The sequence below is a fragment of the Acipenser ruthenus genome, unplaced genomic scaffold (assembly GCF_902713425.1).
Source record: "Acipenser ruthenus unplaced genomic scaffold, fAciRut3.2 maternal haplotype, whole genome shotgun sequence".
Lineage (NCBI taxonomy): Eukaryota > Metazoa > Chordata > Actinopteri > Acipenseriformes > Acipenseridae > Acipenser > Acipenser ruthenus.
Genome location: NW_026708535.1, coordinates 1 through 12,500, shown reverse-complemented (window position 1 = coordinate 12,500; position 12,500 = coordinate 1). Strand labels below are relative to the sequence as shown.

The 12,500-nt window shown below is 45.0% G+C and overlaps 2 pseudogenes; one reads left to right on the top strand and one right to left on the bottom strand.

The window, feature by feature from the left end:
• LOC131734216 (hsc70-interacting protein-like) overlaps positions 1–7,726 on the bottom strand; it is a 13,327-nt pseudogene extending 5,601 nt beyond the window's left edge.
• Positions 7,727–8,317: 591 nt separating this feature from the next.
• On the top strand, positions 8,318–12,497 carry LOC131734218 (xaa-Pro aminopeptidase 3-like; annotated as a pseudogene).
• The last annotated feature ends 3 nt before the right edge of the window (positions 12,498–12,500 follow it).

Here is a 12,500-nt window from a genome sequence, read left to right as displayed (position 1 = left end):
AGAGAGAGAGAGGAGGGGGACAGGAGGGGAGAGAGGAGAGGAGGAGAGAGAGAGAGAGAAGAGGGGGGAGAGGAGAGGGGAGGAGAGAGGGAGAGAGAGAGAGAGAGAGCAGAGAGGAGAGAGAGGAGAGAGAGAGGAGAGAGAGAGGAGAGAGAGAGGAGGGGGACAGGAGGCGAGAGGGAGAGAGGAGAGGAGAGGAGAGAGGAAAGGGGGGAGAAAGGAGGAGAGGAGAGGGGCAGAGGGGGAAAGGAGAGGGGGAGAGGAGAGAGGGGCAGAGACAGGAGAGGGGCAGAGGAGGAGAGAGGGAGAGACAGAGGAGGAGGAGAGAGAGAGAGAGAGAGGGGGAGAGACAGTGGCAGAGAGGAGAGAGAAAGGAGAGGGGGTGCGAGAAGAGGGGGCAGGAGAGGAGAGGGAGAGAGAGAGAGAGAGAGAGAGAGAGGAGAGAGAGAGAGAGAGAGAGAGAGAGAGAGAGAGAGGAGAGAGAGAGAGAGAGAGAGAGAGAGAGACTCTGGTTTAATGAGTCCAAACATACAGATAAGAAAGTTTTGCATCACCTAGAATTTTAGGATGGTGACAAAATTAACACAAATAAAGATCAAATTAATAAAAATGAACAGAATTCAGATCTTTTATTATTTAACATCATGATGTCGTCTAAAGAAACTACAAAATGATAAATCGCCCCCAAAAAATAAAAAAATAAGTCTATACCGGAAGCCATAATCGCAGTCCCAGTCGTATTTCATGTGAGATTTCTGAAATGTCACATTTCTTTCAATGTCAGTTTTTCTGTTCAGTATCTGGAAAACTACAACATAAAAACTACAGCTCCCAGCATGCCTCACCATTGCCGCGGGTGCAGAGGCATGCTGGGAGCCGTAGTTCCTTCTACAGCTCCCAGCATGCCTCACCATTGCCGCGGGTGCAGAGGCATGCTGGGAGCTGTAGTTCCTTCTACAGCTCCCAGCATCCCTCACCATTGCCACAGGTGCAGAGGCATGCTGGGAGCCGTAGTTCCTTCTACAGCTCCCAGCATGCCTCACCATTGCCGCGGGTGCAGAGGCATGCTGGGAGCCGTAGTTCTTTCTACCGGGCGACGCTAAACTTGTGGGTGTGCTAACCTGGCTCTCTTGGCGTACAAAATAGCCAGACACGGGTTCAACTTGATGGCTTCTGTGAACAAGTCGAGGGCTTTCTGTAGGTCACCTTGGAAGAGAAAAAATCAAAAATCAAAATTAAAAAAAACCACACACATCAAATCAGAGCCAACGAGACAGACAGACAGACAGACAGACAGACAGACAGACAGACAGACAGACAGAGCCCCACAATCCTGTTCGGTTTGACGCTACAGTATAATATAGAATCCCTTCTTCTTGGGGTCTGTGTTAGTTTACTACATTCTGAAAAGAGTTTAGTGTCATTAAAGCTGCAGACAGACAGACAGACAGACAGAGCCCCACAATCCTGTTCAGTTTGACGCTACAGTATAATATAGAATCCCTTCTTCTTGGGGTCTGTGTTAGTTTACTACATTCTGAAAAGAGTTTAGTGTCATTAAAGCTGCAGACAGACAGACAGACAGACAGACAGCTCCAGACTCTGATCCTCTCAATAGCTTGTGAGCTGAAGAAGATCCTGAGCGAGTTTCATCACAAACCAGACAAGCAGAATCTGTCCGTCTGTCTGAAATTAAACGAGACTCACCTTCTCCCAGAGCATTCATTGCATCCATCTTCTTTTCATTGGCTTGATCTATCATTTCATCAGTAACCTAGGAAACAAGAGAACAGTCAAGTCTCTAGCGGAGCTGAGGAGGGACTGGGAGGGAAGCAGCGTGGCTCTAGCGGAGCTGAGGAGGGACTGGGAGGGAAGCAGCGTGGCTCTAGCGGAGCTGAGGAGGGACTGGGAGGGAAGCAGCGTGGCTCTAGCGGAGCTGAGGAGGGACTGGGAGGGAAGCAGCGTGGCTCTAGCGGAGCTGAGGAGGGACTGGGAGGGAAGCAGCGTGGCTCTAGTGGTTAAAGTTAAGCTCCTCACCTCTATGTTTTCAAAGTCTCCCATCTCCTGAGGTTCATCGGTGTCGGGTGCGATTACTCCCTCGTTGTCAATCTCTACAGTCGGGGAGACAGCATGAAGTCAGGGATGGGAATCAGACTCCTATTGCACAGCAGTGTGATCCAGTCCAGGTTTTACTGCTACCAGCTTGATCAGCCCCCAGTGTGTCTAGCTAACAAGCTCAGGTGTGTCTGATTATTAAACTCCTAGTGAAACCAGGACTGGATCACACTGCTGTGCAGCGGGAGTCTGATTCCCAGCCCTGTAGATAGACTTTGGTTAAAGGAGGTTTGTAGCTGATTTTATAGTGAAGAGAGCTACAGGATATTGCTGGGAACTGTGGGATATTTAGACAGAGAGATCAGGGAGGGGAATCAGACTCCTATCGCACAGCAGTGTGATCCAGTCCAGGTTTGTTTATAATATTGTTATTGCAATTAAAATTAGACTATCAAAGAGGCTCGCTGGTCCCAGCGGGTTAGAGAAAAGGGGTCTTGATACCAGGAGGTTCAAATCCCGGCTCAGCCACTGACTCCCTGTGTGCGTGTGTGTGTGCGTGCGTGTGTGTGTGCGTGCGTGACCCTGAGCGAGTCGCTTCACCTCCTTGTGCTCCGTCCTTCAGATGAGACGTCAAACAAACGAGCTCCTATTGGAAGTGACTCTGCAGCAGCAGCAGCAGCAGTTGTTGATGATGCAGAGTTCACCCCCCTAGTCTCTGGAAGTCGCTTTGGAGAAAAAGCCTCAGCTGAACAACTCATTAATAATAATAATAATAATAATAATAATAATAATAATAATAATATTGCACAAGTCTGTTTTTATGATTTTAATTCACTCTCCTCTCACTCACCCAATTCACTCTCCTCACTCTCTGATTCTGGTTCTGGTTCTGGTTCGAATTTGGACTGTGGGCCCTGGTCGGGCTTCGCCTTCTGAGTCGGAACAAAGACAAAAAATAACACCTCAAAATGTATCCCAGCCTGGGCTGGGGAATCAGACTCCAATCCCACAGCAGTGTGATCCAGTCCAGGTTTTACTGCTACCAGCTTGATCAGCCCCCAGTGTGTCTAGCTAACAAGCTCAGGTGTGTCTTATTATTAAACTCCTAGTGAAACCAGGACTGGATCACACTGCTGTGCAGCGGGAGTCTGATTCCCAGCCCTGTAGATAGACTTTGGTTGAAGGAGGTTTGTAGCTGATTTTATAGTGAAGAGAGCTACAGGATACGAAATACTGTGGTACTGTGGATTTGAAATCGACGAGAGACTAATCAAGTTAATTGAGTTAATTATTATTATGAATATATTTATTTAACCTTTTCTTACCTTCGGTGAATCATCATCATTGTTAATCAGAGGGATTCTTCCACCCAGACTGAAGGAGAGAAAAAAAAAAAAACTGAAGTCAAACTCTTGATCATTTCAATATTAATAACAATGAACTCCCTCAGCTTCATAGAGTCCAATGAAAGCTGGTGAATAATGTTCCCTTGTTAACATATTGAATTCCACCCCCTCTATATAGAATGAACTGATTCAGCTTCATAGAGTCCAATGAAAGCTGCTGAATAATGTTCCCTTGTTAACATATTGAATTCCACACCAGCTCTATATAGAATGAACTGATTCAGCTTCATAGAGTCCAATGAAAGCTGCTGAATAATGTTCCCTTGTTAACATATTGAATTCCACCCCCTCTATATAGAATGAACTCCCTCAGCTTCATAGAGTCCAATGAAAGCTGCTGAATAATGTTCCCTTGTTAACATATTGAATTCCACCCCCTCTATATAGAATGAACTCCCTCAGCTTCATAGAGTCCAATGAAAGCTGCTGAATAATGTTCCCTTGTTAACATATTGAATTCCACCCCCTCTATATAGAATGAACTCCCTCAGCTTCATAGAGTCCAATGAAAGCTGCTGAATAATGTTCCCTTGTTAACATATTGAATTCCACCCCCTCTATATAGAATGAACTGATTCAGCTTCATAGAGTCCAATGAAAGCTGCTGAATAATGTTCCCTTGTTAACATATTGAATTCCACCCCCTCTATATAGAATGAACTCCCTCAGCTTCATAGAGTCCAATGAAAGCTGCTGAATAATGTTCCCTTGTTAACATATTGAATTCCACCCCCTCTATATAGAATGAACTGATTCAGCTTCATAGAGTCCAATGAAAGCTGCTGAATAATGTTCCCTTGTTAACATATTGAATTCCATCCCCTCTATATAGAATGAACTGATTCAGCTTCATAGAGTCCAATGAAAGCTGCTGAATAATGTTCCCTTGTTAACATATTGAATTGCACCCCCTCTATATAGAATGAACTCCCTCAGCTTCATAGAGTCCAATGAAAGCTGCTGAATAATGTTCCCTTGTTAACATATTGAATTCCACCCCCTCTATATAGAATGAACTCCCTCAGCTTCATAGAGTCCAATGAAAGCTGCTGAATAATGTTCCCTTGTTAACATATTGAATTCCACCCCCTCTATATAGAATGAACTCCCTCAGCTTCATAGAGTCCAATGAAAGCTGCTGAATAATGTTCCCTTGTTAACATATTGAATTCCACCCCCTCTATATAGAATGAACTCCCTCAGCTTCATAGAGTCCAATGAAAGCTGCTGAATAATGTTCTCTTGTTAACATATTATATATAAAAGCCATCTCAATACTAACATTATAAGCGAGGCAAAACTTATGGCCATTGTGAAATTTCGATTCAATAACATAATATGATATTTATAGTCCCAACATCCTTTGTTGTACATATACGTTATGAATAATAATAATAATAATAATAATAATAATAATAATAATAATAATAATAATAAGATAGTGTTTTTAGTAGCAACATGTTTGCCGATATGGAGCTATAAACAGGAAGTCAACTTTGGCTGGACTGAGGGTCAGAGGAGGCGAGACAGCAGCGTGGAGTAGCGGTCAGGGGCTCTGGACTCTTGACCGGAGGGTCGTGGGTTCAATCCCAGGTGGGGGACACTGCTGCTGTACCCTTGAGCAAGGTACTTTACCTAGATTGCTCCAGTAAAAACCCAACTGTATAAATGGGGAATTGTATGTAAAAATAATGTGATATCTTGTAACAACTGTAAGTCGCCCTGAATCATTCTTCTAATGACGTGTATAATAGACATTGACAGCAGTCAATCACCGAAACCACGCCCACCACCGTTTTTAACTGTTGAAGTTACGTCACCGATTTAAAAAAAAAAAAAAAAGCGACTCTCAAAACATAACCGCGGCTGTGAATAAAAACAAGCCCGCTTCCGCTTATTATAAGCGGACTTGGCAAGCGTGCTCTGAAACGTCGCGTATAGACCACGTGTGCAAAACAGGGGTTGTTTCAAGCGAGGAGTTTTATAATAATAAAAATAATAATAATAATAATAATAATAATAATAATAATAATAATAATAATTAAATAAGTAAAACAGCCGTAGTTTAAATTTTAAAAAGTATTTTTAATAAAATGCTTGCATATTATTTAATTGCGGATATTATTATTATTATAACTAACATAACGTCATCTTACAGTATAAATTAGCCAGTGACTTGCAAGCATATATAATGGATATTATTTTTCTCTATGTATGCATGTATTAGATTTGCATATCGTTACCCATAATCCCACCGCGGATGCTTTTTCTCTGGAACTCGAAAGCTACAGAATTATTACAATTAAAAATAACAACTTTTTTGGGGGTCTTGTATTTAAACAAACGGGTTTTTTTTTTTTACAATATTAAAATATATATTTTATACACACTATATATCTATCTAGATAGGAGAGAGAGAGAGAGAGAGAGAGAGAGAGAGAGAGAGATAGATAGAGAGAGATAGACAGATAGATATGCAGTATATAGAGAGATAGAGAGAGAGATCGATAGATAGATAGGATAGAGAGAGAGATAGATCGATAGAGATAGATAGAGAGATAGAGATATAGGATAGAGAGAGAGAGAGATAGAGAGCTATAGATAGGATAGAGAGAGAGATAGATAGATAGATAGATGCTCAAAATACACAGAGATACGGGAGAGATATATCCCCCAATTCAAAAAACAACCTCCTCTCCATATCGAGTAAAATCCCCATCCTTCTAGGAGAGGAGGAGCGAACTGCAAATCTAGCAGCACAGTATGTGTCTGCCTGCCACAACCTGAGGGACACCCTGCATACATGACCAGGGGTTACTGTTGATGAGGAGGGAGTTATATCGTTCAAAGGGAAGGGAACAATGTTTTTTTGTGTTTGTTATGTTCTGTAATTGTATTTCCGTTTTATTATTTCTGTTTTGTATTATAAAAGCTTTGGCAATACCTGAGCGCTCTCGTCATGCCAATAAAGCATTTTTGAATTTGAATTTGAAATTGAATTTGAGAGAGAGAGAGAGAGAGAGAGAGAGAGAGAGAGAGAGAGAGAGAGAGAGAGAGAGAGAGAGAGAGAGAACCAAATTATAAAACACCTGAAACACTCCTATCTGGACCATTGGGATACAAATACTAAAACACCAAAACAAACTAGAGTGCCTATCGGACCCCTAAATAGAAATTACACCCTGGCAGAATACCTGGTAACTGTCAGAAACACTGTTTAATAGAGGGAGGGAGGGGGGATTCTGTTTAATATAGAGGGTGGAAGGGGGTACTGTTTGAGAGGGGAAGGGAGGGATTCTGTTTACTGTATTAATATAGAGGGAGGAGGGATACTGTTAGTATTAAAAAAAAACAATATTTGTCTGTATATTTGAGTCGGTTATGCCATGTATGTGCTTTGGCAACACAATTCTTTTTATTGTCATGCCAATAAAGCCAATTTGAATTGAATTGAATTGAATTGAATTGATAGATAGATAGATAGATAGACCATTCTCATCAGTGTTATTGTCTGTTTAATGTTCAGATGATGTACTGTGTATGCATTGCTTTGGCAATACTGTGAATAATGGTCATGCCAATAAAGCACCTTTGAATTTGAATTTGAAATAGACAGAGAGAGAGAGAGATAGATTTTCCCTAAGGTTGTAGTAACTGCAAAATTATGATTAAAAGGGATTTGCAATGTAAACATTACAAAAGCCAGATCAAAAATATATACATTTCAGGACTTTTATTTAGACAAAACAGAAAAGAAAAGCGTGCACCCACCCACACACACACACGCACACTTTTCTAATACAGCCTCACCTCTCGATCCAGTCTCGAAAGAACTTCATCTCGGGCTGCTGCAGCACGGCCGCGTTTTTCTTGCAGAGCTGCACGAAGACCCGCAGCTCCGAGATCTTCTGAGGATCCATCGAGGTGGCGGCTTCTGGGTTTGATAAAAACCGTCCTTGGCTATTATTTTATTTATTTTAAAAAAATTCAGGCAAACGGGTGCGACGCCGGCTGCAAAAGCACGCACACAGAGATCCCCCACTGTGGCAGTCCTGATAATATAGGAGGGGGGTTGCAATTACCTGTCCTAGTAACACCCCTTAATTATAACGCCTTCCCGTTTCTAGAAGCTGCTGAGAGAGGAGCGAGAAAAAAGCTCACACTCTCTTTGGGTCGCTTTGCAAAACGAAACCTGTGCGTGTTTTGTCGCAAACTGAGGTGTATAAAACGACAGAGAATATTCTAGAACAATTATAGCTGTTCAGCCACGTCCTGTTTCTGGGTTTACGAATGATAACCCGTTTATTTCCCACCCCTCCACCTCCCCCCCCCAGTGGACGTTGTGTTTTTACACCCCCGCGTGGGATTCCCAACTCGATTTAAAATTCACTTTTGAATGGACATTATTTTATTTTTTTTAAAAAACAGGCGTTTTATTGGACAGCCCCGTTTCCACGGGCGTGGCGGGGGTGGGGGTGAGGGGTCCTTTCTGAGTTCGACACGCGTGTAGAAGCGTGTCACAACGGACGCGGCCAATCGCCGCGCAGGGCGTGTTGGCGTTCAGCCAATGGCTGCGCGCCTTGGCTCTTAAAGGGATTTTACATTTCAGCATCCATTCAAAACCAGTAGGAGCTGGGAGGATCGGCTCAAGTTTATTCCAAGTGACACGTGTCTGTAAATGTTAGAGCATTTATTACAGTATAGCTTTTAAGCGAGTTGTGTGTGTGTGTGTGTTTTAATTTATAATCTCAACCTTAAACGAGGCTCTGCGTCCTTGGGAAAACGTCCCAAATTTGTTCTCTCCCCCCCCCCCTCCCCCCCTCCTCTCCTCTCTCTCCTCTCTCTCTCTCCTCTCTCTCTCTCTCTCTCTCTCTCTCCTGTCTTGTTTTTAAAAGCCATGCTCGTTACCAGATCTGCTTCAAAGCGTCTTCAAGGTTAGACAAAACTTTCTTTATATTCCACACACATGCTCCCTTGAGAAAAATATGTATGGTGTAGCGGTCAGGGGCTCTGGACTCTTGACCAGAGGGTCGTGGGTTCAATCCCAGGTGGGGGACACTGCTGCTGTACCCTTGAGCAAGGTACTTTACCTAGATTGCTCCAGTAAAAACCCAACTGTATAAATGGGGAATTGTATGTAAAAAATAATGTGATATCTTGTAACAATTGTAACCCTGGATAAGGGCGTCTGCTAAGAAATAAATAATAATAATATTGAAACGTTGGGCAGCTGGCTCTGAGCTAAAATCTCTCTCATATATAGATAGATAGCTGTCGTTAAAAGTGTCCATACCCTCCATTAGTAGTCATGTTATTTCTCCATTGTATTACGCGTTATAAATATTATTTGACACACTGTGTTTAAACGGCAGCGATCTCTCTTGTAAGTGTGCGGAATTCGTCTTAACTAGCGGTCCTTAAAACATCGGCCGAATTAACCGATTTGAAGGCACAGGGTACCGCTGTTTATGAATTAAATCCGTTCACTTTCAATAGAGTCGGAGTTATTATTATTATTATTATTAGTTTATTTAGCAGGACACCCTTTATCCAAGGCGACTTACAGAGACTAGGGTGTGTGAACTATGCATCAGCTGCAGAGTCACTTACAACTACGTCTCACCCGAAAGACGGAGCACAAGGAGGTGAAGTGACTTGCTCAGGGTCACACAATGAGTTAGTGGCTGAGGTGGGATTTGAACCGGGGACCTCCTGGTTACAAGCCCTTTTCTTTAACCACTGGACCACACAGCCTCCTGTAGAGTTATAAACAGCGGAACCCTGTGCCTTTAACTCGGTTAATTCCGTTGCTGTTCGGTAATCTGTCGTGACGGCGCGGCTGTAATTGTAATTGTAATTGTAATTTGTCTCCCGCGTCTGGCAGACGGTAACCTGCGCTCTCTCGCCCCGCAGCCTGCGCAGCTCTGCCTGGGCAGATGGCTCAGCGTTCAGGCAGGAGGCTGCAGAGGGAAGGCGTTGCCAAGGCGATACCTGGGCCAGCCCAGCCCCTTCACTCACCCACACCTGCCTGAAAAACAGGTGAGCGGACATCACTGACCCTCCCCTTTTAAAGGAGAGCTGACCATCTTTAAAATCTCTCACCTCTTATTAGCTTTATTAACAGTATCGCTGGTCCCTCCCTTTAAAGGAGCGCTGACCATCTTTAAAATCCATTCTCTCACCTCTTATTAGCTTTATTAACAGTATCGCTGGTCCCTCCCTTTAAAGGAGCGCTGACCATCTTTAAAATCCATTCTCTCACCTCTTATTAGCTTTATTAACAGTATCGCTGGTACCATCCCTTTAAAGGAGCGCTGACCATCTTTAAATCCATTCTCTCACCTCTTATTAGCTTTATTAACAGTATCGCTGGTCCCTCCCTTTAAAGGAGCGCTGACCATCTTTAAAATCCATTCTCTCACCTCTTATTAGCTTTATTAACAGTATCGCTGGCCCCTCCCTTTAAAGGAGCGCCTGACCATCTTTAAAATCCATTCTCTCACCTCTTATTAGCTTTATTAACAGGTCAGTGCTCCTTTAGGTAGTAATCCTAGATTTGAACCCCTCTTTCGCAGGCGAGGTCACCCCAAAACTGACCCAAACGGAGTTCGAGCTCAGGAGACACGGCCTGATGGGACTGGTGGCCTCCCAGTCCGCTCCCAGTGCTCCCAGTCCGCACGCGGTGGTGGTTCTGTCTCATCCCACGCACATCATGAGCAGCGACATCCCCTACCCCTTCCACCAGAACCCCGACCTGCTCTATCTCTGCGGCTTCACTGAACCGGAGCAGCGCCCTGCTGTTAGTTTCGGGGTCCCCCCCCGCCCCGACAACCCGCTCACTGCTCTTCGTACCCCCCCCGGGACCCCAGGATGGAGCTGTGGGACGGGCCCCGATCCGGAACCGATGGGGCCACAGCGCTCACTGGAGTTCAGGAGGCGTACCCCCACTGCGGAGCTGGGCAGAGTCCTGCAGCAGCTGGCAGGTCAGCTCAGCACCTCTCTGTGCTTACAATGCTTCCCTATGCTTTACCAGACCTCTCTGTGCTTTACAATGCTTCCCTATGCTTTTACCAGACCTCTCAGTGCTTTACAATGCTTCCCTATGCTTTACCAGACCTCTCTGTGCTTTACAATGCTTCCCTGTGCTTTACCAGACCTCTCTGTGCCTTTACAATGCTTCCCTATGCTTTACCACACCTCTCTGTGCTTTACAATGCTTCCCTATGCTTTACCAGACCTCTCTGTGCTTTACAATGCTTCCCTATGCTTTACCACACCTCTCTGTGCTTTACAATGCTTCCCTATGCTTTACCACACCTCTCTGTGCTTTACAATGCTTCCCTATGCTTCACCAGACCTCTCTGTGGCTTTACAATGCTTCCCTATGCTTTACCACACCTCTCTGTGCTTTACAATGCTTCCCTATGCTTTACCACACCCTCTCTGTGCTTTACAATGCTTCCCTATGCTTTACCACACCTCTCTGTGCTTTACAATGCTTCCCTATGCTTTACCAGACCTCTCAGTGCTTTACAATGCTTCCCTATGCTTTACCAGACCTCTCTGTGCTTTACAATGCTTCCCTATGCTTTACCAGACCTCTCTGTGCTTTACAATGCTTCCCTATGCTTTACCAGACCCTCTCTGTGCTTACAATGGCTTCCCTATGCTTTACCACACCTCTCTGTGCTTTACAATGCTTCCCTATGCTTTACCAGACCTCTCTGTGCTTTACAATGCTTCCCTATGCTTTTACCAGACCTCTCTCCTCTCTCCTCTCAGAAGACGGCTGTACTCTGTGGTATGACGAAGCCCACGTGACTCACCCCAAGTTGCACGATGAGTTCTTGCGCCCCCTGCTGGAGGGCAGGGGGAGGAGCAGCACGGGGCTGCGGGTTCGATCCCCGAGGGGCTCTGCTTCACAGCCTGAGAGCCGTCAAATCCACCGCTGAGATCCAGCTGATGAAGGAGGCGGGACGGATTACAGCGCAGGTACTGAGAGCAGAGCTAACTACAGAAAGGGGGTCTCCATACCAGGAGGTTCAAATCCCCGGCTCAAGCCACTGACTCCCTGTGTGTGTGTGTGTGTGTGTGTGTGTGTTGTGTGTTGTGCGTGTGAGAGAGCGGGAGAGGAGGGGAGAGAGAGAGAGAGATGGAGAGGACGAGAGGGAGAGAGAGAGGAGGAGAGAGGGAGGGAGGGGGGAGGGAGGGAGGGAGGGAGGGAGGGAGAGAAAGGGAGGAGAGGGAGAGAGAGAGGGACGGAGGGAGGAGAGGGGGGAGGGAGAGGAGGGGAGAGAAAGAGAGAGAGGGGAGGGAGGGAGAGAGGGAGTGGTGCTGTGTGTGTGTGTGTGTGTGTGTGTGTGTGTGTGTGTGCGCTTGTGTGTGTGTGTGTGTGTGTGTGTGACCCTGAGCGAGTCGCTTCACCTCCTTGCGCTCCGTCCTTCGGATGAGACGTCAAACAAACAAGCTCCTATTGGAAGTGACTCTGCAGCAGCAGCAGCAGCAGTTGTTGATGATGCAGAGTTCACCCCCCCTAGTCTCTGGAAGTCGCTTTGGAGAAAAAGCCTCCGCTGAACGACTCAATAATAATAATAATAATAATAATAATAATAATAATAATAATAATAATAATAATTAATAATGATGATGAATTCCAGTTGAGTAATTGTCTGATTCCCCTCCCTGATCTCTCTGTCTAAATATCCCACAGTTCCCAGCAATATCCTGTAGCTCTCTTCACTATAAAATCAGCTACAAACCTCCTTCAACAAAGTCTATCTACAGGGCTGGGAATCAGACTCCCGCTGCCACAGCAGTGTGTATCCAGTCCTGGTTTCACGAGGAGTGGTTTAATAATAAGACACACCTGAGCTTGTTAGCTAGACACACTGGGGGCTGATCAAGCTGGGAGCAGTAAAACCCTGGACTGGATCACACTGCTGTGCGATAGGAGTCTGATTCCCCAGCCCTGTAAGGTGTTGTGTTTTGCGTCAGGCTTTTAAGAAGACGATGGCAGCTTCTGAAGCCCCGATCGACGAT